General features: G+C 49.7%; 1 protein-coding gene across 1 annotated transcript in view; it reads right to left on the bottom strand.

Annotated features, from left to right (window-relative positions):
- Positions 1-25,282, bottom strand: part of PARD6G (par-6 family cell polarity regulator gamma) — a 73,593-nt gene that overhangs the window by 3,232 nt on the left and 45,079 nt on the right. The gene's annotated exons all lie outside the window — the stretch shown is intronic.

Here is a 25,282-nt window from a genome sequence, read left to right as displayed (position 1 = left end):
TGGTTGAAAGGTTAAGACAATTAACAATAGATGCAAGGTTTATATGTGCCTGACTGGATTCTGCAGTGACAGTGGAGCAGGGACACCAGGAATGGCCCCCCACCTGGACAACAACTGCAGGGGCAGAGTCAGTCTGATGTAACTAATTTGGAACTTGAGAGTCTGTTGAAGGCTCAACTTCCAAGGGAAGAGCTGGGTGCTAATGGCAGTCAATTCTGGGTAATTTGAACTCTTAGCACAGCAGCAGCTACCCAGTCCACCCCAGCACCCTGGCAGGCAGCTGTGCACTGATCCTGGAGCAGGTTGTGGGACCTGTCCTCCAAACATCAGGCATCTGCTCTGACTACTGATTGATCCTTCTCGTCACAAAGGTGTAGATGGGTGGGTGGCTATTGCTGCACCTCCCTGTGTTGCTCCAAGCCCCTCCCCTTCCACCTGAAGGAACTTCCCAGAGAGTGAGAGGACTGGCACCCTTTCTCTCCCTTCATTTTTCACCTTTTCCCATTTTGGAAGCCAAAGCTTAAAGTCCAGGACATTAAAAACAGCTCTATATATAGGGAGAGTTAGAAAGTGACTGTGCATGGTCAGGGAAAGGCTCAGAAAGGACCTTAGAAGACCTTAAGTTCACACTTTAATGCTGATACTCAGCACAAAGACGGTCTGCAACAATTAAAAAAAAAAAGAAAAAAGAAAAAACTGTAGCAAATCCTGGAGAAGGGGTACAATCTAATTTCCAGAGCTACCACATTATGAATCCTCATTGTTCAACAACAACAGAGAATCACAAAGCCTACAAAGAAATAAGAATGTGCCCCCACTCAAAGGAAAATCATAATAGAAACGGTCCCTGAAACAACCTGATGGCAGATTTACTAGACAAAGACTTTAAAACAATGGCCTAAGACATGATTAAAAACAAAAAGATATAGGGCAAGTCAAGAAAACAATGTGTGAACAAAATGGAAATATCAGTAGAGAGACAGAAAACCTAAAAGGAAACTAAACTGAAATTCTGGAGATGAAATTACAATAATGGAAAGTAGTGAATGGGGGATTCCAAGGCAGATTTGAGCAGGCAGAAGAAGGAATTAGTGAACTTGAAGACAGGACAGTAGAAATTATCCTTTCTGAGGAAAAACAACAAAAGATTAAAGAAAAGTGAACAGAGCCTACGCAGTCACCTGGACACCATTAAGCAAACTGACATGTAGTTTGTGAGAGTCTCAGAAGGAGAAGTGGAGAAGGCAGTGGCAACCTACTCCAGTACTTTTGCCTGGAGAATCCTATGGACAGAGGAGCCTGGTAGGCTATAGTCGACGGAGTCACTAAGAGTCGGACACAACTGAGCGATTTCACTTTCATGCACTGGAGAAGGAAATGGCAACCTACTCCAGTGTTCTTGCCTGGAGAATCCCAGGGATGGAGGGGCCTGGTGGGCTGCCGTTTATGGGGTCCCACAGAGTCGGACACGACTGATGTGACTTAGCAGCAGCAAGCAGCAGCAGCAGGAGAAGAGAAAAGGGTGGAGGGACTATTTGAAGAAATAATGGCTAAAAACTCCCAAATGTGATGAAATGTGCAAATGTAAATGCCCATGCTCAATGAACTCTAAGTAAGAAGAAGTCAAAGAGACCCAAGGTGACAATATAATCAAGCTTAATTAAGACACAATGTAATTTTACATGCTCCAGAACCCAGAAGCAGCAATATGAAAGGAGGCTGGGGTAGACCCACCTGTGGGTCTCAGAGAGTCTCCTGGGTAGGTAGAAGGTGACTGCAGATCACCGTAGGGACACAGATGCTGGTGGCAGCCATTCAGGGAAACTCACCTGTCACCTGGACTCTAGCACTAGAAAGTGCCATCTTTGACTTCTCCCTCTAGTTTATTAGCTTCAGGACCCAGCCCATCCCCTGCCCAACAGTCTGAAGGCACCAGCACTGGGAGCTGGGCAGGGACACAGCCCCACATACCAGCATGAAGGTTGCCTAAAGACCCCCTGAGTCCACAGCCACTCCTGCAAACACCTTCTCCACCAGAAGGCCCTGGCACCACACACTGGAGCTACATCCAGTGTTCCCCTAGGAACACTGCAGTTAGAGACTCCAGGACCCAACTTTGCTCACCAATGAGCCTCAGAGCCCCCTGAGCCCTGGCCACCAGCAGACAGACATCAGCCCCAGGAGCACCACAACCAGAGACTCCAGGACCCCCACAACCAGAGACTCCAGGACCCCCACAACCAGAGACTCCAGGACCCAGCTTCACCTGCCAGTGGGTGGACACTGGCCATAGGATTACTGCAGCTTGCCTTATCAGCTCTCAGGCCATGGGCAGGCTGGCCACAGTCTCAGGATATCTCAGGATCCAACTGTCAACCGCCCGCCCCCCGCCCCACCTCGCCTCCACTGCCAACAGTGGGATGAAACCTGCTACGAAACCCCAATGGCCTTTCAGTGAGAGGCCTCAGGACCTGGCTTCAACCACCAGTGAGCCAGAACTAACCCATGGACCCCCAGGGCCCAGAATCACCCACCTTAAAGCCAACAGCAGCTCTGAGATACCTTAGAATCCTCAGCCAGCTGCCCAAGGAGAAAGTCCCACTCACCAGCAGGCCAGTATCAGCTTTGGGATACTGAAGAAACTACCCACCAACAGGCCAACACTAGATCCAGGAAATCTGGTTTTGCAGCCATCCACCCTGGAGCCAGGATCCACCCAACAGTGAGCACTAGACCTCAGGCAGGCAGGGCTCTGCAGCCAGCTGCCCTGTGACCTGGCTCTGCCACCCGGAGGCCAGCAGCCTCCACCCAGAATAGAGCCTGGCAAACCGGCAGACGGGGCCAGCTGCACCTACCAGACTGCCCATAGGGCCATCCTGCTGTAACAGAAGGGCTCACAAGCCCTCATGCAGTATATAGCTCTGGTGACCAGAGAGGTGTGTGCTGTGAGGAACATATGATATCTCCTAAAAAAGGCTGCTTCTCTAAGATCAGGAATGTAACCAACATATGAGATACACAGAAATAAAAACAGCAAATTAGGCAAAATGAGGCAATAGAGGAACAGATTCCAAATGAGAAAAAAACAAAACCCAGAAGAACCAAGAGAAATAGAGATAAGCAGTTTACCTGGTAAATGGTAAACTCATTTTGCTCATGGTAAACTGAGCAAGGTAAACTGGTTTTACCATGGTAAAACTCATGGTAAGCTTATGGTAATGATCATCAAAGTAATCAAAGAACTTGAGAGAAGAATGGATGAGCAGATTGAAAAGTTAGAAGTTTTAAACAAAGAGCAAGGAAATATAAAGAATGATCAGAGACATACAATAACTAAAATGAAAATACACTAGAAGGAATCAACAGCAGATTAAATGATACAGGTCTGGATCAGCGAGCTGGTAGACAGAGTAGTGGAAATCAGAGTAGTGCAAGCTGAACAGAAAAATAAAATGAGGGTAGTTTAAGAGGTCTCTAGGATAATATCAACTGTACTAACATTTGCATCAGAGGGGTCCCAGAAATACAAAAAGGGGCTGAAAATACATTTAGGATATACTAGCTGAAAACTTCCCTAACCTGGGAAAGGAAGCAGACATCCAGGTCCAGAAAGTAGAAAGCCCACGCAGGATCAGTCCAAAGAGGACCACACCAAGATAATTTGTAATTAAAATGGCAGAAATTGAGATAAAGAGTATATTCATGGCAGAGAATATTAATGGCAGCATTAATATTAAAGGCAAAAACAAAGGCAACACACAAGGGACTTTTCAGCAGAAACTCTGCAGGCCAGAAGGGAGTGGCACCATATATTTAAAGTGATGAAAGGGAAAAACCTACAACCAAGAATATTCTACTTGGCAAGGTTCTCATTCAGATCTGATGAGATCAGAAGTTTTACAGCTAGGCCAAAACTAAAAGAGTTCAGCACCATGAAACCAGCCTTACAAGAAATGTTAAAAGGACTTCTTTAAGCAAACTAGGAAAGACTACAACTAGAAACATGAAAACTACAAAAGGAAAAAAGCTCACCAGTAAAACCACATATAGAGGAAAGATAGTGAACCTACCACATACAATGGTAGTAGGGAAGTTAAAAGACAAAATCAGTACATCATCTGTATCTGCAATAGGTAGTTAAGGGATAGAAAAACAAAAAGTATGTAAAATGTGATGTCAAATGGTAATTGTGGGGGGAGGGGAGTAAAACTGCAGTTGTTTAAATGTGTTTGGAATTGCAAGATCAACAACTTATCATCCCTCATGGTAACCACAAACCAAAAACCTATAATACAAACAAAAGAGAAAGTTTTCCAAACATAACACTAAAGATACTGTCAAAAGACAAGGGAACAAAAGAAGAAAGGATCCAAAAAGAGCTACAAAACAACTCAAAATTAACTAAAATGACAATAAGTATGTACCTGTTAATAATTACTTTCAATGTAAATGGACTAAATCCTCCAATCAAAAGATACAGAATGGCTGAATGCCTACAAAAACAAGAGCCACGTACATGCTGCAGGAAACTCACTTCATATCTAAAAACACAGATTGAAAGGGTATAGACAAAATTTATTCCATGCAAACGGAAATGGAAATAAAGCCAAGATAAGAATACTAGACAAAATAGATGTTAAGGTAGACTGTAACAAGTAACAAAGAACGACGTTCAGTAATGATCAAGGTATCACCCAAGTAAAAAGATATAATAGTTGTAGATATATACATACTCAAAGCAGTAGCACCTAAATACAGAGAGCAAATATTAACAGACAGAAAGGGGGAGACCGGCAGCAGCACAGTAATAGTGAGGATCTTAACATCCCACTAACATCAACGAGGGCTTCCCTGGTGGCTCAGTGGCAAAGAATCCGCCTGCCAGTGCAGGAAATGTGGGTTCAGTTCCTGGGTTGGGAAGACCTCCTGGAGAAGGAAATGGCAACCCACTCCAGCATTCCTGCCTGGGAAGTCCCATGGACAGAGGAGCCTGGCAGGCTGCAGTCTATGGAGTTGCAAAGAGTCAGACACAGCTGAGAAACGAAGCAACAACAACATAAACAGATCAGATGGAAAATCATTAAGGAAACTGGTCTTAGGATAAGATTAGATTACATGGACTTATAGAATTCTGCCCCAAAGCATCAGAATATGCATTCTTTTCAAGTGCACATGGATAGATCACATGCTGGGCCATAAACCAAGTCTTGGAAAATTTTAAAACATTTAAATCACGTCAAGCATTTTTTCCAACCACTATGCTGCTGCTGCTAAGTCGCTTCAGTCGTGTCCGATCCTGTGTGACCCCATAGACGGCAGCCCACCAGGCTCCCCCATCCCTGGGATTCTCCAGGCAAGAACACTGGAGTGGGTTGCCATTTCCTTACCACTATGCTATGAGACTACAAAACCAACTCAAGAACAACAACAACAAAAAAACTGCAAAAGACAAAAGCGTGTAGAGGTTAAACAATATACTACTAAAGAACCAATGCATCTTTAGTAAGATGAAATAAAAAAATATTTGGAGACAAATGAAAATAAAAACACACTGATCCAAAATCTATGGGACACAGCAAATGTAAGAGAGAAGTTTACAGTAATACAAGCCTATCTAAGGAAACAAGAAACATCTCAGACAATCCAACCTTTCACACAACGGAACTAGAAAAAAGAACAAACAAAACCCAAAGTTAGTAGAAGGAAATAAATCATAAAGATCAGCAGAAATAAATAAAATAGAGGCTTAAAAAATAGAACAGATAAAACTAGGAGCTGGTCCTTTGAAAAGATAAAATTGATAAATTTTTAGCAAGACTCATCAAGAAAAAGCTATCAAAAAAAATTATAGGCCAATATCTCTGATGAGCATAGACACAAATATTCTCAACAAAATGTTAGCAAACTGAATCCAACAATATATTAAAAAGATCATACACCACGATTACACAGGATTCATCCCAGGGAAGCAAGTATGGTTTCACACTCACAGATCAATCAATGTGATATAGCATTTTCATAAATTTGAAAGATAAAAATCACAGGATCATCTCACTAGATGCAGAAAAAGCTTTTGACAGAATTCAACATCTATTTATGATAAAAATTCTCCACAGTGGGTAGGGGGGGACCATACCTAAACATAAGAAAGGTTGGAGCTTATTTCCATCACCAGTCACATCCACAACTGGGTGTTGTTTTTGCTTTGGCTCCATCTCTTCATTCTTTTGGAGTTATTTCTCCACTGATCTCCAGTAGCATACTGGGCACCTGCTGACCTGGAGAGTTCATCTTTCAATGTCCTATCTTTTGCCTTTTCATACTCTTCGTGGGGTTCTGAAGGCAAGAATACTGAAGCGGTTTGCCATTCCTTTCTCCAGTGGACCACATTTTGTCAGAACTCTCCATTATGACCTGTCTGTCTTGGGTGGCCCTACATGGCATGGCTCATCGTTTCACTGCATTAGACAAGGCTGTGGATGTGACTGGTGATGGAAGCAAGGTCCAATGCTGTAAAGAGCAATATTGCATAGGAATGTTAGGTCCATGAATCAAGGCAAATTGGAAGTGGTCAAATAGATGGCAAGAGTGAATGTCGGCATTTTAGGAATCAGCGAACTAAAATGGACTGGAATGGGTGTATTTAACTCAGGTGACCATTATATCTACTACTGCGGGCAAGAATCCCCTAGAAGAGATGGAGGAGCCATCATGGTCAACAAGAGAGTCTGAAATGCAGTACTTGGATGCAATCTCAAAAATGACAGAACGATCGCTGTTCGTTTCCAAGGCAAACCATTCAATATCATGGTAATCCAAGTCCATGCCCCAACCAGTAAGCTGAAGTTGAATGGTTCTATGAAGACCTACAAGACCTTCTAGAATTAACACCCCAAAAAGATGTCCTTTTCATTATAGGGGACTGGAATGCAAAAGTAGGAAGTCAAGAAACACCTGGAGTAACAGGCAAATTTGGCCTTGGAGTACAAAACAAAGCTGGTCAAAGGCTAACAGAATTTTGCCAAGAGAACGTACTGGTCATAGCAAACACCCTCTTCCAACAACACAAGAGAAGACTCTACACATGGACATCACTAGATGGTCAACACTGAAATCAGATTGATTATATTCTTTGCAGCCACAGATGGAGAAGCTCTATACTGTCAGCAAAAACAAGACTGGGAGCTGACTGTGGCTCAGATCATGAACTCCTTTTTGCCAAATTCAGACTGAAATTCAAGAAACTAGGGAAAACCACTAGACCATTCAGGTATGACCTAAATCAAATCCCTAATGATTATTCAGTGGAAGTGAGAAATAGATTTAAGGGACTACATCTGATAGAGTGCCTGATGAACTATGGACAGAGGTTCATAACATTGTACAGGAAATAGGGAGCAAGACCATCCCCAAGAAAAAGAAATGCAAAAAAGCAAAATGGCTGTCTGAGGAGGCCTTACAAATAGCTGTGAAAAGAAGTGAAAAGCAAAGGAGAAAAGGAAAGATATATCCATTTGAATGCAGAGTTCCAAAGAATAGCAAGAAGAGATAAGAAAGCCTTCCTCAGTGATCAGTGCAAAGACATAGAGGCAAACAACAGAATGGGAAAGACTAGAGATCTCTTCAAGAAAATTAGAGATGCCAAGGGAACATTTCATGCAAAGATGGGCTCGATAAAGGACAGAAATGGTATGGTCATAACAGAAGCAGAAGATATTAAGAAGAGGTGGCAAGAATACACAGAACTGTACAAAAAAAGTCTTCATGACCCAGATAATCACGATGGTGTGATCACTCATCTAGAGTCAGACATCCTGGAATGTGAAGTCAAGTGGGCCTTAGGAAGCATCACTACGAACAAAGCTAGTGGAGGTGATGGAATTCCAGTTGAGCTATTTCAAATCCTGAAAGATGATGCTGTGAAAGTGCTGCACTTAATATGCCAGCAAATTTGGAGAACTCAGCAGTGGCCACAGGACTGGAAAATGTCAGTTTTCATTCCAATCCCAAAGAAAGGCAATGCCAAAGAATGCTCAAACTACTGCACAATTGCACTCATCTCAGACACTAGCAAAGTAATGCTCAAAATTCTCCAAGCCAGGCTTGAACAATATGTGAATCGTGAACTTCCAGATGTTGAAGCTAGTTTTAGAAAAAGCAGAGGAACCAGAGATCGAATTGCCAACATCTGTTGGATCTCAAAAGAGCAAGAGAGTTCCAGAAACACAACTATTTCTGCTATAAAGAGTCGGACATGCTTTATTGACTATGCCAAAGCCTTTGATTGTGTGGATCACAATAAACTATGGAAAATTCTGAAAGAGATGGGAATACCAGGCCACCTCTTGAGAAATCTGTATGCAGGTCAGGAAGCAACAGTTAGAACTGGACATGGAACAACGGACTGGTTCCAAATAGGAAAAGGAGTATGTCAAGGCTGAATATTGGCACCAGGCTTATTTAATTTATATGCAGAATACATCATGAGAAATGCTGGGATGGATGAAGTGCAAGCTGGAATCAAGATTGCTGGGAGAAATATCAATAACCTCAGATAGGCAGATGACATCACCCTTATGGCAGAAAGTGAAGAAGAACTAAAGAGCCTCTTGATGAAAGTGAAAGAGGAGAGTGAAAAAGTCGGCTTAAAGCTCAACATTCAGAAAACAAAGATCATGGCATCCAGTCCCATCACTTCATGGCAAATAGATGGAGAAACAGTGGAAACAGTGTCAGACTTTATTTTGGGGGCTCCAAAATCACTGCAAATGGTGACTGAAGCCATGAAATTAAAAGACACTTCCTCCTTGGAAGAAAAGGTATGATCAACCTAGACAGCACATTCAAAAGCAGAGACATTACTTTGCCAACAAAGGTCCGTCTAGTTAAGGCTATGGTTTTTCCAGTAGTCTTGTATGGATGTGAGAGTTGGACTATAAAGAAAGTTGAGTGCTGAAGAATTGATGCTTTTGAACTGTGGTGTTGGAGAAGACTCTTGAGAGTCTCTTGGACTGCAAGGAAATCCAACCAGTCCATCCTAAAGGATATCAGTCCTGAATGTTCATTGGAAGAACTGATGTTGAAGCTGAAACTCTAATACTTTGGCTACTTGATGCAAAGAGCTGACTCATTTGAAAAGACGCTGATGTTGGGAAAGATTGAAGGCAGAAGGGGATGATAGAGGATGAGATGGTTGGATGGCATCACCGACTCCGTGGACATGAGTTTGGGTAAACTCTGGGAGTTGGTGATGTTGGGAGGCCTGGCATACTACAGTCCATGGGGTTGCAGAGAGTCGGACACGACTGAGCGATTGAACTGAACTGAAGAAAGGTCATATAGGATAAGCCCACACCTAACATCATACTCAACAGTGAAATGCTCAAACCACTTTCCCTAAGATGAGGAAGAAAACGAGGTCGCCAACTTTCACCAGTTATATTCAACATTGTACTAGATGTCCTAACCGGAGCAGACAGGAAAAAGCAAAAAGAGGAATCCAAATTGGAAAGAAATAAAATTGTCACTATTTAAAGATAACATGATCCTATACATAGAAAATCCTAAAGATGCCATAAAAAAACCTACTAGAGCTCATCAATTAAGTCAGTAAGGTTGCAGCATACAAAATTAGTATTCAAAATCTGTTTCATTTCTATATATTGAGAATGAACTATCAGAAAGAGAAGTTAAGCAAACAGTCTCATTTATAGTCATATCAGAAAAGAATAAATTACATAGGAATAAATCCAAGGAGGTAAAGACCTGTGCTTGGAAAACTAGGAGACATTAACAAAAGAAGTTGATGATGACACAGATAGAAGGAAACATATGCTGTTGATTGGAAGAGTCATCATAATACTGTGAAAATAACCATACTGCTCAAGGCAATCTACAGAAGTAATGCAATCCCTGTCAAAATACCCATGAGACTTCCAATAGAACCAGAACAAGTAATTTAAAAATATGTATGGAAACACAGAAAACCTGAATAGTCAAAACAATCTTGAGAAGAAAAGAGCTAAAGGTAACATGCTCCCTGAATCCAGGCTATTATAAAGCTATACTAATCAAAACCATATGGTACTGGCACAAAACAGACACAGATCAATGAGACAATGGAAAGCCCTCGAATAAAGTGCGGGAGGCAGGTGGTGTGGCCTTGGCCAGGCTATGCCGGACCTCAGCACCCAGACACCTCACGCCTACAGGCCACACTACAGGATCCACCCACTCCCCTCCGTTCTTGTAACTGCTCAAGTTGGGAAGCTCCAGACAAATGTAGAAACCAAGGTGCATTCTGCCTGCCAGACGGAAAGCCCCTGCCCTGGTGCTCAGCGGGGTGTCCTCAGCTTTTCCTGCCGATTAGGCTAGGCCTGCGGGGAGGAGAAGGCCTCTCCAGGCGCCCCGCCTGCCGTCCAATAAGCCAGGTCCGCTGTCCTCCGTCTTGTGCTGCTGACTCAGTTTCTTCAGACACAAGCTGGGGATGTCTTCTTTGCTCCTAGCAGAGTTAGCGTCATGGAGAGAAGGAAGAGCTCAGGAATGAGTCTGATCGCTGTCGGGATCACAGGAGAGCCCCCGTGACTGCTGCATGGTCACCGGAGGAGCACCCAGACCCACAGCACAGGAAGTGGTGCGAGCAGACTGCTGGCTTCTGTGTGGAATTCTACAAGTGAAAGGGATTCCAGACGCAGAAATGAGACGACGGAGGGGCACAGAGAGGAGGGGGAGCGGCCGAGAACGGCCCTCTACCGTTCAGGGACGCGTACCGCACGGGTTAAGAAGCTCACGCGGGGCCTTTGATTAGCCATCACCCATCTGCATGCAAATACTGCCTCCAGTCTGAGCTTGTCCAGGGTAGCTAAGGCCAAGCAGCTCCCCTGCCCATGATTAAGCAGACATGCAAACCTCCCGGAAGCGCTGCGCTGCTGGATCAAACACAAGTCAGAACGAGTCTATTCTTAGAGACACTGGAAGCGTCAACATTTAAAAAGTCTGCCACATAAGCTGAAAAACAAAATGTGCCACATATTGCAAAGGCATCTGAAACTCCTGCAGTTTTCTTTCCTCACAAGCTTTGTCCTGAAGCCTCAAGACCTGTCTCCTTAGACTGTTTTCCCTCAGTGCCGCTGATAAACTCAGTTCCTGCAGTGATCAGAACTCCCTGGAGGGTCCCCCCCACCCCAACGCCAGGCACTCAGCTCTCTCCACTCCCAGCTCATTTGATTCGCTGGGCTGCAGGGATTCAGATGCCACTTCCAGATGCTTCGTCTTGGCCCCCACCACCCCACCCCCCGTTTTCCTCAAAGGAAGCCGTCCTGTTAGCCCCTATCTCCCCCAAGAGTGCAGCCCCTGGGCTTGCTGAGCCCCTGTGGGAGGAAGCATGGTGGGACGGCTCCAGGGGCACCTGAGGGCCACACACTGATCGTGTGCCAGGCGTTGGTCTGGCATCATGGTTGCTTTTATCAGGGCTGGTTCCAGAATCAAAGGAAGTTTAAAGAGGATTTTAAAGAAATGACTCAAAATAAGTGCAGAGTCAGGCGTAGGGCAGTGAGTCCTAAAGACGTCCCAGCAGTAAACTGCTCTAAGGATCAAGGAACGCATGGCTCGGGAGCCGAAAGCGAGCCTGGCACCTGCCAGTCTGTGGTCGTCTGTCCTTTCCTGCCCTGCAATGGTTCAGCTGGTTCTGGAACCAAGATCTTGGGTGGGGCTGGGGTTGGGCTCAGGCCAGTCAGGGCCCCTCTTGGAGCTGTGGCCCTAGGACCCTTCCTAGAGGTAAACCTGCATTTCAATACTTTCTGGGAAGAAGGGGCTGCTTTAGGGTGTGGCACCTCCCGGCGGCAGACACAGCTGTTCTAGCAGGGGCTGCACAGGCTCTGGGGGGCTTGCCATGGACACTCAGCACGTGTCTAAGCGTCTCTGCTAATCATCCCAGCAGGGAAGCCCTGGTAGCCCTGGGTCACTGGGCCATCTTGGGGACGAAGGGAGGCAGGTCCACCGTCTGTGCCATCTGCAGAGACCCCCGCAGACCAGTGTCAGGAGCCTGGAAGGAGAGCACCCGGAAGCAGGGCTGAGGGCCCTTCGCAGGGCTCCCGGGGTGTGGCCTTCTCAGTGGCTGTGAGCTTCATGTCCCGGGGCGGGCGGGGGCCTTGAACTGTGTCCATGAACTAGAGTTGGCTTCTGGGCCTTGTGCTTCTCAGGTGACAACATCTGTTTTAACTGGCACAGAGGTGTCTTGTGTGCTCCCAGTTGCTTGATTTTTCTTTTTCCCCTCCTCCTTCCACGAGAGATGCTAGTTGCCTGCCTGCCCCCCGCCCACCCCCCTGCAACTTCAGCAGGACGGGCTCTGTCAGCCCCGAGGCTGGCTCTCGGTTGACCAAACTGCAGATGGTGGTCAGCAGGTCTCAGGCAGTGGCCTCCACCTACATTGGGGCCAGGGACTAACCAGCTTCCTAGCCTCTCTGCCTCTCACATAGGTTGGGTTGTGGGATGGCCAGCAGCTTCCCCCAACCCCAAAAGCTGACTGAGTGACAAAGCTTCCTTATAATCACACCTGTGGATCCACCCTTTTTGGTAAACCTAAGAATCTTTGGTCCCTTATTATTAGAAGTATTCACTTATAACCACCTCATGGCAGAGTAGCACCCTGGGTCCTACATCTGCCAAGCAGGTGACGGGCCTGGAAGCTGCCCTGGGGTGCTCAGGTGAGCATCAGCCGCAGGCAGGTGGGCTGAGACACACCCGCCAGCTAGGTGTGCAGACAGCCCGAGACCTGAAAACAGGCGGGGCACAGGTGCCCATCGAGAGCTGGGAAGGTGGGAAGGGGCACCTCCAACTCGTACGGCAGTGGTTGTGGCGGGGAGGCTGGAGCACCGCTCCCTAACAAGCTCGCCAGTCCTCCAGCCCGGCTTCCCTCTCAATCTAAAACATGTTCTTTCAAAGTAAACTCCTCATGTGAGCTTCAGAAAGGCTGGGCGCTTGACAACAGGCTTTCTTTTGACGAAAAACAAAGCAAAACAAATAAGTCATTCCTGGGTGTCTGAGGGCTCAGGCCTCTTAAATGGCCCAGTGCCGCCGGCCCTCCACGTCTGTGGGTTCTGCATCCGCATCCTCTTCAGTCCTCAGTTCAACCGAATCCGTGGACGTGAGACCGCGGATATAGAGGGTGAACTGTTCTAGTTTTCCCTTGGGTACTGTTTTCGGTAACTTGGACGTAGAATTCTTTAGACCACTCCCCACCCCAAGTCCAGGGCACGGAGTGTGTGTTGCTGGCCCTGACACACAAGGAGGCGCAAGGAGACACAAGGAAGGAATCAGCGGGATAGAGTTTAAATTTTCCTTGGAAAGACCCCAAAGCCATAACCCACTGCTCGGTCACCACTGTCGGTGTATCTTCTTCCCATGAGAACTGTCTCAGGCCGTGCCTGCCTGCTCCCCTGTGAACCCCTCGAGCAGGTGAGCATGGACGCAGCTAGAGGTATCCCCACCCCAGGAGGATATTTCCACACCACCCTCCTCCCCTGCAAAATCTCAGAGAGGAGCTTGAAGGCCCCCACACCTGCCCCAGTCCATGGAGGGGTGTCAGCACAGAGCGCCAAGTGGCACCACCCAGCTGCGTGTTTCACCAGCCCGTGTTCCTTCCCTGAGCATTTGCCTTAAAAAGTGTTGTGTGCTTTCTTGAGATAACATTCACATAACACAAAATTCACCATTTAAACCACTTAAAAAATGTATAATCCTGGGGTGTTTAGTAAATTCATAATGTTGTGGAAACACCACCACTATCTAATTCCAGAGCATTTTCATTACCCCAGAAAAAAACGCCACCGTTCAAAACAACCTCCTCCCTCCAGCCCCAAGCCAGTGCTCATCTACTGTCTGTCTCTATAGTCTGGACGCTTCATATAAGTGTCTGGATGCATACCGTATGTGGCCTTCTATGTCTGACATCTTTCAGTAAGCATTATATTTTCAAGTTCATTTCTTATCTACAGCTGAATAATATTCCTCTGTACAGATGGACCACATTTTTAAAATTCATGCATCCTTGATGGACACTTGGCTTGTTTCCACTTTGGGCCTTTGTGAACTGTGCTGTGTGAATGTGTGGACACATGTGCTCATATCTCTTGGGTAGATAGCTAGGAGTGACATTGCTGGGTCATATGGTAACCATAACTTCAGCTTTTTGAGGAATCGCTGAACTATTTTCCATGGTGGCTATGCTATTTCATATTCCTATCGGCAGGGCCTGAAGGCTCTAGTTTTTCCACATTTGTTTCTCATTGTCTTCATCTTTTCATGTGCTTATTGGCATCTGAATATCTTCTCTGGAGAAATGTCTGTTCAGATCCTTTGCCTTTTTGTCATTGGTGAGAATTTTCTTTCTGTTCTGCTGCTGCTGCTGCTGCTAAGTCGCTTCAGTCGTGTCTGACTCTGTGCGACCCCATAGACGGCTATTCTAGATACAAATATAAGATATGACTTGCAAATACTCTGTTCTGTTGGTTTCCATTTTCTTGATAGTGTCCCCTGATACACAGAAGTTTCACATTTTGATGAATTCCAGTTTATCTATTTTTCCTTCTGTTGGGTGTGCTTTTGGCATTATATTTAGGAAGCCATCGCCTAACCCAGGGTCATGTCCCCGTGCATTTCTAAGTAAAGCAGCAAACAAAAGTAGCTATGGCCCTGGTTCTAAAAAACAGAAACATAAATAACACCGTGTGTGGGGGAGCTGGTCTTAGGAGCTCTTTTCTGTCTGCCCTGCAGAAGAGGCCCAATACAAAATACCATGCGTTAATAGAAGTTGCTGGAACCAGCATGATGAGAATATGAGCAATGCAACCGCACAATGCACAGAGTCCTAATTTGAAAAGTTAAGCATGGCGTTTCCTCCCAGTTTCCCAGCCTCGTGAGGGTGACGCATGCCAGGACGCTGAACAAGTTTACCAGGAAGACAAGACTCAGACCATCGTCCGTGTTTTCTGTTAAAAATTTCCTCAAGCAGATGAATCTTGAAAGCACCTCAAAGTGAAAATAAAGTCAACTCTGAAACACTTTTCTCTGCCAAGAGGAAGCCATGCCCAAGTTCTGCGAGATGTTTGATCCACTCCCCCAAAGAGTTGGCTGAGATGCTGTCAAAGCCCACTATGAGCAGTGCTAGGTCCTGCATGGCCAGTTCTGGGCAGCACCCAGGATTCTCCACCAAGACTCAGGGTCTAGATTGCTGGAGGGACCTCGGACGTCAATGACCAGTGAAGCTTTATGGCTTCAGGAAGAAGCCAGGCTGAGGCCCAGCTAGGTCACCGTAGCCCAGGGAGTGGTTTGCTCCTTCTGAGCCACCCCTCAACCTCCCCAGGGCTCCAGAGCAAGAAAGCAAAGGCGCATGGAGCCAGGAAGTCTGAACTGCCCTCCAACCCACTCCAGGTGCTCAGGGTCCAGCCTTAGGCCCACAGACACAGGTAGGTCAGGGGGCCAGGAGCCACTAGGGTGACTTTCCTGAGGCCTGGAGAGGCCACGTCAGCTGGGATCACCCTTTCCTGGAGGCCGAGCTGGCTAAGAAAGGTCCTTCCTCCTCGGTCCTCAGGGCCCCCGAGGCCCAGGGAACCTCCCTCTGAGGCTAGATGCAGATGCCACTAGGTACAGGACCCTGGTGCTCGCCTGCACACTGCTCCAGAGGTGGCAGGAGTGAAGGCAGCGTCAGGAAGACTCACTCCCTCCTGTTGGCTTGTTCATTCAGTCAATGTACAGAGAAAGTGCTCGGCACCTGTTGGGAGCCGACACTAAACGGATTGGATCAAGTGGATTGAATACACAAAACAGAAAGAAAATGCCCCGACAGTCCTGCTCCTCCCTAGTAAATGTCTCGGGCAAACCCTCCCAGGCTGTTCCATGCGCCTAACACGGGTCTGTGCGGCAGGGGTCCTCCAGGCTGTTTTGTGTCCATGTGTCTGTGTAGGAAGGTTCTCCAGAGACACGGAGCTGACAGCACATGTGGACACAGACAGGAGAGGAGATTCGTGGTGGTGTTTATGGAGGCCGGGCGTCCCCGTGTCTGAGGGCAGACCCTCCAGCCCCAGAAGAGAGGGCCCTCTGCTTCACCTTTGTCCTCATTTGGTCCTCTGGCCGGTGGGGTGGGGGAGAGCCAGTCCCTGGTTCAGAGGCCCATCTCTCCTGGAGACATGAGCACAGACACAGCCTCTCTGGGCGTCACTCACGGCAGTCAAGCTGACATGTACGATTAACCATCGTGACACAAATGCAGAAAATCCACTCAGTAACACTTCATGTTTTGAGCGGAATGGGGCGCTGTGTTAGCTTGCCAGGTGGAGCTGCTGAGCAAAGCACCGCAGGTAGTTTATTCTTTGTCCTGGGGCTGGAGCTGCACTTGGTGCTGCGTGTGGATTCTTGTGAGGCCTCCTCGCAGTGGAGAGGGTACCCTGGTGGCTCCTCTTCTTCCTAGAAGGACACAGGCCCCCTCCCGTGACCTCATTTAACCTTAACTGCCTCCTGAAGAGCCTCACGTTGGGGTTAGGGCTTCGAGGTGCGGCTCTGGGGCAGTTCGGTCTGTGCTGCGTGTGCACGGCTCACGCCAGCTCTTCTCGTTTTCTGCATCTTGAGCGCCGTCCGTGTGGGGCAGGTCTTTGTCACTCTGCAATGTCTAGTGCACACTGCAGGGACAGGCCTCTGTACCCATGCGACCCTCCAACTGCTCTGTGTGGGGACCCCCACAGGCCCCCACTCTTCGTGCCTCTCGTGGGCTCTTCCTGGAAGTGAGGCTGCTGAGCTTTGGGTCAACACGCATGGTGAGCCACCCCAGGCCCGCTTCTGTGATGTTGCTGCAGGCCACATCTTTAAATCCAGTGACCCCAACCGCCCACGAGCCCCAGCAACACACCGTGATGTCTTTCTGGTCAGAGAGCAGGAACTCCTAAGCGGGTTCCTGGAGGAGGGGCTCTGGGAGGAGAGGAGGGGTTGGGTTTGTGGTGAGGATCAGCCTGGAAGATAGAGGAGGACGGCTCCTCTGGGGACACTCCTGGCGCTGACGCCAGGGCCTGCAGTGTAGACCAGGTACATGGGAGTGGCTGGGGGCCAGTTCTCAGCTGCTCCAAGAGGGCGTGGATTTAAGATGGAAGGGGCAGGGAACACAGTTCGGGGCATCCAGCATGGCCTCCTTGAATGTTGTCCCCCAAGCCAAGCTGCAGAGGCTGACAGGAGGGCGTGCTCTCTCCTTCCTCGGCCCCAGCCCCCTCCCACCTGGGGGGCCATGTCAACTCCAAACAGCCTGAAGGTTGCAGGCCATTCGCTCCTCCTCTTGGGAAGAAGAGGGAGGAGGACAACCCAGCCTGGGCAGATGGTTAATAAAGAACATGCCGAGTCAAGGGAAACACAGAGCCAACCGCCCAATTTCTTACATTTTTGCAGAAGCCACAAAGGGGGACGGATCACAAAGCACCAATCGGAACTCGCCGTTCCCGCCTCAAGCCCATGTGGGAGGACTTCTTGCCAAGCCTCCCGGCCTTGTGCCCACGGCCTAGCCCACGGGGAGGGCCTGGCAGGAGGGCTGCCGTCATATTTTTGACTAGAGGGGAACATTTTTACTCGGTTACTCCGGGATCTGAAATCACTCAGGTGTGTCTCGGGGCTGCCGCCTCAGACACATGTGAGGCCAGGGCAGAGTGAAGTCATCTTTCTCAGCTAGGCGCGCACGCCCCAACCTGCAGCAACATGCCTCCCGCCCCCGGCCGTCATGGGAGAACAGTCCTTCCTTGCCAGGACTGTGTCCTGCCCTCCGCAGGTCATAGGCCTCAGCGTCACTGCAGAAGGGCTAATGGTGGGGCCCTGATGAGTGCCCCGCTCCCTCTCCCTGGGTCCCCAGGCAGGTCTTGTCCGGAGCCTCCTACCTCCGGGCCTGAGGTGCTGACCTCAGACAAGAAGCTCAGCTGAAGACTCAGCACCATGCCCTCCAACAGTGTGGTTAATCCACAGCTCCAGCTCAGCAACCAGGGAGCAGGCTGTGAGCAGCTGCCCTGTGGATCCATCACTTCACGAAGCATCAGGAGATGGAGCTGATGTCTCTCTCAAGAGGCACATTTTCAGAAGCCTGGAACCAGGGGCCCCGATGCCAGCCCTGCCCTCTGCCCTCACCTCCTCCACCCTCACCTCCAGCTGGGGCTGCTGTGCTGTCTCGTGGTCCAGACACCACACCCCAAGACTAACAGTCATGAAAGACCCTCGGTCTCGTCTCACCAGCCCCAGCACACTGTGTTGGGGGCTAAGCCCGATTCAGGCCCCCCATTTCGTGGATATTAATCCCAGGAAGAGCTGTCCCCATCTCCCACCCTCTCAGATTTAATCGTTTTTATGAAATAGGCAAGAGGTCAGATGAAATGAAACATGAACCTTCAATTTCCAAGGAAAACACGGGCCTCTTAGGGGTCTGTCTGAGGAGCAGGACGGGATTGCCAGGGGCAGAACGGGGTTGGACACTTCTGAAAAGCCGGCTTTCCAACCCACGTTGGAGCCGGTGGGTTGCCACCAGCTCATGATGGGCTCTTGGTTCAGCTGCAGAGCAGATGGTGTGGGAAGAGTATCAGGACTGAATCAGAGAGAAAGGGCCACATTCGATGGCTCCTTTGCCTCCAAGTGGCCACTTAAAGCCTCAGGGGTCGCCGGCCCCACCAGGAGGAGTGGAGCCATCCACGTGTCCACCCTTCCTGCCTGGGGCTGTGATTCAGCCTGTATTTACAGGACGCTACAGCGGTTACCAGAGGGGACAACTGTAATTCAAACAGCTGAAAATAACTGTTGGCAGAAAAGCCCATACTTAGAGCAGACCTCCTTCAGCAATTCCCACGACTGGGCCCGACAGCAGAGGAGGGCACGGATGTGCCAGAGTGCGGCTGGGCAGGGGGTACAGGCCCTCGCCCCTGCCCTCAGCTGGCCTGGCTCTGCACCCTCCAGGCACTGTGAGCCTCACAGCGCCCGCCAGCTGAGTGCCCACACACGGCAGCAGCCCTTACTCAGCAGAGGCTGCTGGGCACTGCGTGGTGCCAACAGGCAGATGTCTGTTCCGTGAGCCCACGGCAAAGGCCGCCGACGCCACCTGGGCGCCTCGCCAGCAGCCTCTGAGGATGAACGCCCGCAAGCAGATCCAGGACCCTGCACACACTCAGGCCAGCCCTCCCCTGGGCTCTCTAGCCCACACACCCTGAAGACTCTGCGGAAGACACAACTTCACAGGGCCCTCAGTCCCAGAATCCAGAGCAGGGTCGAAGACCAGCTCATGTTATATACGTGGCAGAGGCTCAAAGTCAAGTGAAACACCTGCTTCAAGAACCTGCTTTCACTGCTGGCTGAGCCATATTCGACGTGGCCCTCGATAACGGTGCACTCAGCTGTGCAACCATCACTGTCGCCTAATTCCAGAGCGCTGTCATCACCCCAGAAGCAAACCCCAAGGCCTTAGCTGCTCCCCATCCCCACCCGAGGCTATGACTTTTGCTCATTTATCAATCAGCCCGGAGTCTGTCTGTGCAAATATGAGCAGGCATGAGCACAGACCGTCACCCCTGCTCAGTGTGACATCGTGTGCATACAGCTCTGCACCCTGTGTTTTCTCCTCAGTACATCTTGAGGACCCGGATTTTAAGAGCTGAATAGGTTATCTTCCTGCTGTTTCTGAAGAGCTGTCTGGTACCCCGGCAACAAGCCAGGTCAGCAGAGGGGCTGGACAGCAGGGGCATCCAAGACGGAAAAACCATGGCAGCCAGGAACCACAGTGCGCATCCTTCTTGCGTTCCAGAGGAATTTGTGGTCTGTCCAGGGACACTTTCTGATGCCGCCTTTAGGCCCATGGAAACTTCAGCCTGTGGGCCAGGCTTGTGCAAGTGCCCAGCTCCTCTGCGGACCGCCCCAGACAGCCGCAGCTTCCTTCACTTGCAGCTCCATCTGTGGGAGGAGACACCTGAACCTCTGAGAAGCCACACGACCTCTCTGGGACTCAGGTTTGTCCTTGGTAAAGGAGGGACAGGTCATCCCCCTCAGTCCTCCATGGACTCAAAGACGCGAGGCTTCCCTGTGAGGCTCCGCAACCCTGGGAGTCTTCCCCGGCCCCTGCAGCCCACACGACAAAACCACCTCCTTTCGCAGGAAACAGGGCTCATTGAGTTCCCGCTGCGACAACAGATCTGGACCTGACACCTGACTCCTGGTGAAGCACACACAGTCTCTGCAGCGCCCTTCACCCCCGTCCTCGGGATGCCAGGACCCCTGCCAGTTACCACGGGGCCTGGCAGAGAGTGTCTGCAGAGCGACCCCAGCAGCTCACAGCACACGAGGTTAACTGGTCTGTGGCACCAGTGGATGAGGACTTAAAAAGTAGCAAAGGTGAGGAGGATGTATTTTAGTTTCAGAAGCACCTCACGACAGAGTGTGGTCGGCAGGGATCTCCCAAGGGGCCTGAGGAGGACCCAGGGCCGCCGGATCTGGAAGCCTCCTCATGCAAAGCCCAGGGAGCTGCTGCACCGAGTGCAGGGTCCTTCTGAATTACGGCGATTCCACTGATTCTGCCGGCACAGGAGATCCGTCAGTGTGCGCTAGTTAAGTGTGCCCACGCGCCTCGACAATAGGGCCGCCAGAAAGCTGCTGGAGAGATGGTTTAGGGGTTCTCTTCTTCACGCTGACAAACACTGAATCTAAACCTCAGTCTCAGATTCTGCCCTCTGATGGTCCTGAGCATCAGAAACATGCATCTGGTGTTTTCAGTGTCAACTGCACAAAGAAATTTCATCCACTGAAAGATGCTTAAAGAGACTAGGGTGGCTCCAAGGTCAAAGGCTTATTAGCCGCAGGTGGGAGCCATGCGGGCTCGGCTGTCACCTGGCTTCCCTCTCCTGAGTCTGGGAGGCGGAAGGAGGCAGGTTTGCAGGGAGGCTGACAGGCAGCACGGCTGTTGGCTGAGGGGTCCCGGTGTCTCAGGGGACTCTACTCCCAACATGCAAACACATGTCATGACACAGATTGCACTTGCCAGCTCACTGGGGTCCCGGCAAGAGGAAGACCAGTTAGGGCGCTTGACCCTCTGAGTCACTGCTGATGCCCCGACGTGTCCGGAGTTGCTGAGACCCCACACGCAGCTGAAGCCCAAGAAGCACAGCTCCCACTGCCGGCCTCCAGGCCAGGGCAGTCAGTGCATGGGAGCCAGGGGGAGGGCTGGCCACAGACAGCCCCCAGGAAGGCGTGGGATCTCTGCAGGGACTCCACTAGCAAGTGACAGTTATTTCCTAAGTGATTTACTGTTTGAAAAAGTGTAATCCCTCACTTTGGATTAGAAATTCTAACAAGACTGTAGACGTTTATCAGCTATAAGTGTGCCCCATGGGCATTTTTATAGGATTTATACTTAGATGGATAGAGGTACTTTTTGGCATTTGATTTAACTCACTAAAACACACTATTTTTAATGGGTGCAGTTCCAGCTGGGAGACGAAAAGATTTAGGAGGTGGGTGGTGTTTGCACATCACTGTGAATGGGCTGAGTGCCCCTGACCCACACGCTCAAAAACGGGTAAAATGGTCAGTGTGGTATTGTCTGTGCCTTCTCACAGTGAAACAGCCTTCGATGTGGGTAGTGTCAGGACTCTCTCTCCTCTGCAGGCCGACAAGGCGCAGCTCTTCAGGGCACCTCCCTCCCTCAGTGGTTCTCATGGGATGGGGAGTGTGGCGGGCAGGCCGGGGCATGGCCTGCCCTGGTGTCCCCACAGAAGACAATGCAGGAGTGAGCAGCTCCAGTGCCAACCGTCAGTATCGCCTAATGTCCACCTGCACCTGTTAAATGCTACAAGATAGCTCGGGTTTATGAGACCCTGGGTGCAGGTGGAGTCTAACGGAGACGCAGCTCCGGGCTGAAATCACTTTCCCACCGGAGAGGGTGGAAAGTACAGAGAAAAGGGCAAAAACAGGAAGACAGATCACTATGCAAGAGGAAATCCAAATCTTGCTTACGTCTCTGGAAAAGAGAAAAGTTCACGATGGAAATGTTAATCTCTGGACTCCAAACCAGCACAGGTAAACCATTCCCATGATAAGCACCTTGTGCTGAGGTCCCACTGAAGTTGACTGTATTCTAAATAAGGGTTCTCCTGGCGACAGGAAGACAACATGGTCGTGAGGTGGGGGCCCACCTTGGTTCCAGCTCCCAAGGCTGGGGCTTCCTCTGACTGCTGACAGTCACAAGTCACACCCATCACAGTGAAACGCCTGGATGTCACCTCTGTACATCCTTTGTTGAAAGGTGCCAGATAAGCCCTCACCAGGGACTATTATAAATAGATTCCAAACAACTTCAGTTGAGAATTATGTTTGGAAGCTTTGACCTTTTCTGAAGCTTTAGTTTCATCATGCACAAAATGAGAACAATCTTACAGCCTGGTTTGTTGTGAGAGTCACATGATGGCTGGAAAGTCCTTGGTCAACAGCAAACTGTTAAATGAGCATTTGTTATGAGAGTAGAAGGGATAGGTGCATTCTGGGGCCATGAACACGAGGTGCTGGAGGATCAACTCTGACCTTCACCCTGGGGATCCTGGCTGCAACTGGGACAAGCGTCTCACAAGGCCTTCCCCTCCCTGGGGCACTGATGCTGGTGATCTCCAGACCAGATGGGAGCTACTTCTAAGGGCTCCCTGAGCGGGTAGGTAACAGCGATGGATCTTAGGCAGGAATGGACGTTAAAGGGAAACAAGCAGGCTGCGATGGAGCTGGGCAACGACACAAACATACACGAGGCACAGTGTGGGGTGCCCACGAGAGGCGCCGTGGTGCGCTGTGATACGAATGTGACGAGGGTCCCCGAGGTTGCTGCGGGGCCAGGCGGTGCGTCAGGGGCCAGTCCTGCCTCCAAGCTGTGGAACCAGGAGGGAGTTATGGGCAGGGGGCCAGCCTGGCCCAGTGCAGCCAGAGAGAAAGAGGAGGGGGCAAGACAGGCAGAAGGCTGAGAAGCAGTCTGCAGTGCTGGGAGCCAGGCTGGAGCTTGGGAAGGAAGGAGAAGGAAAAGGTAAAAAGGAGCAAGCGAGCATCTCCAGAGCTGTGAGCTCGGGCCTGGAGGAAGGCGGCACAGGGCGGCTTCATCCCGGGCTTGCGGCCACTCTTTGAAAGCAGGGCTTCCTTTCCTCGGCTGCTGCCTGTTCACAGCGGTTCCCTCCTCCCCACTGGTGAGCCCCACTGAGGCTGCATCACCGTGGATGGGTGGGCTGAAGACACACCCCCTGGATTTCCACCTGCCTCCAGTCTCCACAGGTGTCCTCTGCCATGAGAAGCCCTTTAAACAGAAATGGCCTGTCTCAAGAACACCCTTAGTGTCTCTGTGTGGGGCGCTTTCACAGGAGCTGCTCCAGGGCACAGTCTTCTCCCAGGGGGCGCCTGTGGAGCCCCCACCAAGTGCAGCTTCTCCTCCAGCTGTCTTCATTTTCACCCCAAAAGATTTCCCTCCAAATGCAGTGGCATTTAATTGGATTCAAAGCAATTACTAACAGGAATGAAAACAGCTTCCTCAGCTCACTGACCGTGAGAACACAGGCAGGTGTAGACTAGATGGGTAAGAAAGAAGATTTAAGTTTCCAGTATCCTGGAGCTTTTTTTTCCAGTAAAAATGTATCAAATACAAAATGCTTAAGATCTTTAAACATTTAAGATGAATACTCATCAACTATTTCTCATCTAAACAAAAGATGTTTTAACCAGCCACTGTTCTGCCCTGGGTCTTTGCTGTTTTGCTTGGCCTTTTTCTTGCTGAGTCAAGCAGAGGCTGCGCTTCGTTTCGGTGCAGGGACTTCTCGCTGGGATGGCTTCTCTCGTTGTGGAGCACAGGCTTTAGGTGTGTGGGCACAGTAGCTGCCGCACGTGAGTTCCAGGGTGCTTGTGCTGCAGTAGTTGCGACGCAAGGCTCAGTAGTCGTGGCTCTTGGGCTTAGCTGGTCCATGACACGTGGGATCTTCCTGGACCAGGGATCAAGCCCACGTCTCCTGTGTTGGCAGGCAGATTCTTATCCACTGCACTACCAGGGAAATCCCTGTTTTAACCAGCCACTTTATAAACGAGGACACTCCACCAGTTCACAGAGCATCCGCTTAAACCTCCCATGGTTCTGCATCAGCCTCGGCACAACCTGCACAGCCTGCAGGACCTGGCCCCTCTCTGGAGTTGCAGTGGCCCCGCGACCCGCCCCCCAAAGGACAAACAGGACCAACCTGCTCGCCATAGCGCTGGAGACTCAGCAAGTCCAGAAAGGAACGGCCATGTTCGCCGGTCTGAATGCTAGGTGGGCGCCGGGGCTCTGCCTCCGTGGGAGGCGCCCCAGCGCCAGGCACGTGGGGGAGGCTGGTGCAGTCGCAGTCTATAGGCAGGGCTGTTCCAGAAGGCCAAGGAATCTCTCCCTTTAAAAATGGGCAATGGCACATAACCCTAACCCACTCTGGAAACTGAAGCACAGCCCTGTTATGTTATCAGAGGAGTCTGCTGCTTTGTGTTTAGACAGATTTTTACAAAGAGAAATCCTACTCACACTGGCAGCTTGACAACCAGGATTATCAGCTCAAACATGAAAAGAAAGCCCCAACCGTGCTTCTGTTTTTGGGCCTTATTTCCCATCAGACTGGAAATCCTTGAGCTCATGCTCACGGAGAACCAGCTTAAATACATGTGTTAATTGTGGCAAACGACCCGCTTGGACCAGACAGGAAAACGACACTGTGACCACATTCAGCCCCATGACCCTCCGGCCCCTGTGGAAGCACACTGCTTCAGCAGGCACAGTGCCCCCTGCATGGCCTCTCCCCTGGAGCCCCGTCCTGAAGGTCCCCCCGGGAGACCTGGCTGGGAGGGGCTCCCTGAACTCGGAGGGTGGGGGCAGGCTGGACTCGGAGTTCCCAGTGGCCCCAGGGGTGCTGTCCTAGCCGAGGGCAGCCCCTCACCCCACAGCGCTGAGAGACCCTTGCTGGCCTCACTGCAGTGTTCAGGAGGGTCAATGCAAAGCTCGTGAGTTTTCATGCCACATAAGAACAGTCTTCAAAGGTGTGTTTTAAAAGACCCAATTCAAATGTCATTTTAATGCCCGGCTAAAGAGAGGCCTACTGGCATAAATACACTTTAGTTAAAAACATGCCTTTTAATCCAGCAAGAACATTTCTACCAATTAATCCTGAATCTGACACGTTTATGAAAGGTACAACACAGTTTACTATAGTGAAAAATTGGAACAGTTTAGATTAATATGGGATTA

The sequence above is a fragment of the Ovis aries genome, chromosome 23 (assembly GCF_016772045.2).
Source record: "Ovis aries strain OAR_USU_Benz2616 breed Rambouillet chromosome 23, ARS-UI_Ramb_v3.0, whole genome shotgun sequence".
Taxonomy (NCBI): Eukaryota; Metazoa; Chordata; class Mammalia; order Artiodactyla; family Bovidae; genus Ovis; species Ovis aries.
The sequence above is the reverse complement of the archived record's forward strand: the minus strand, read 5'-3'. Positions and strand labels throughout refer to the sequence as shown.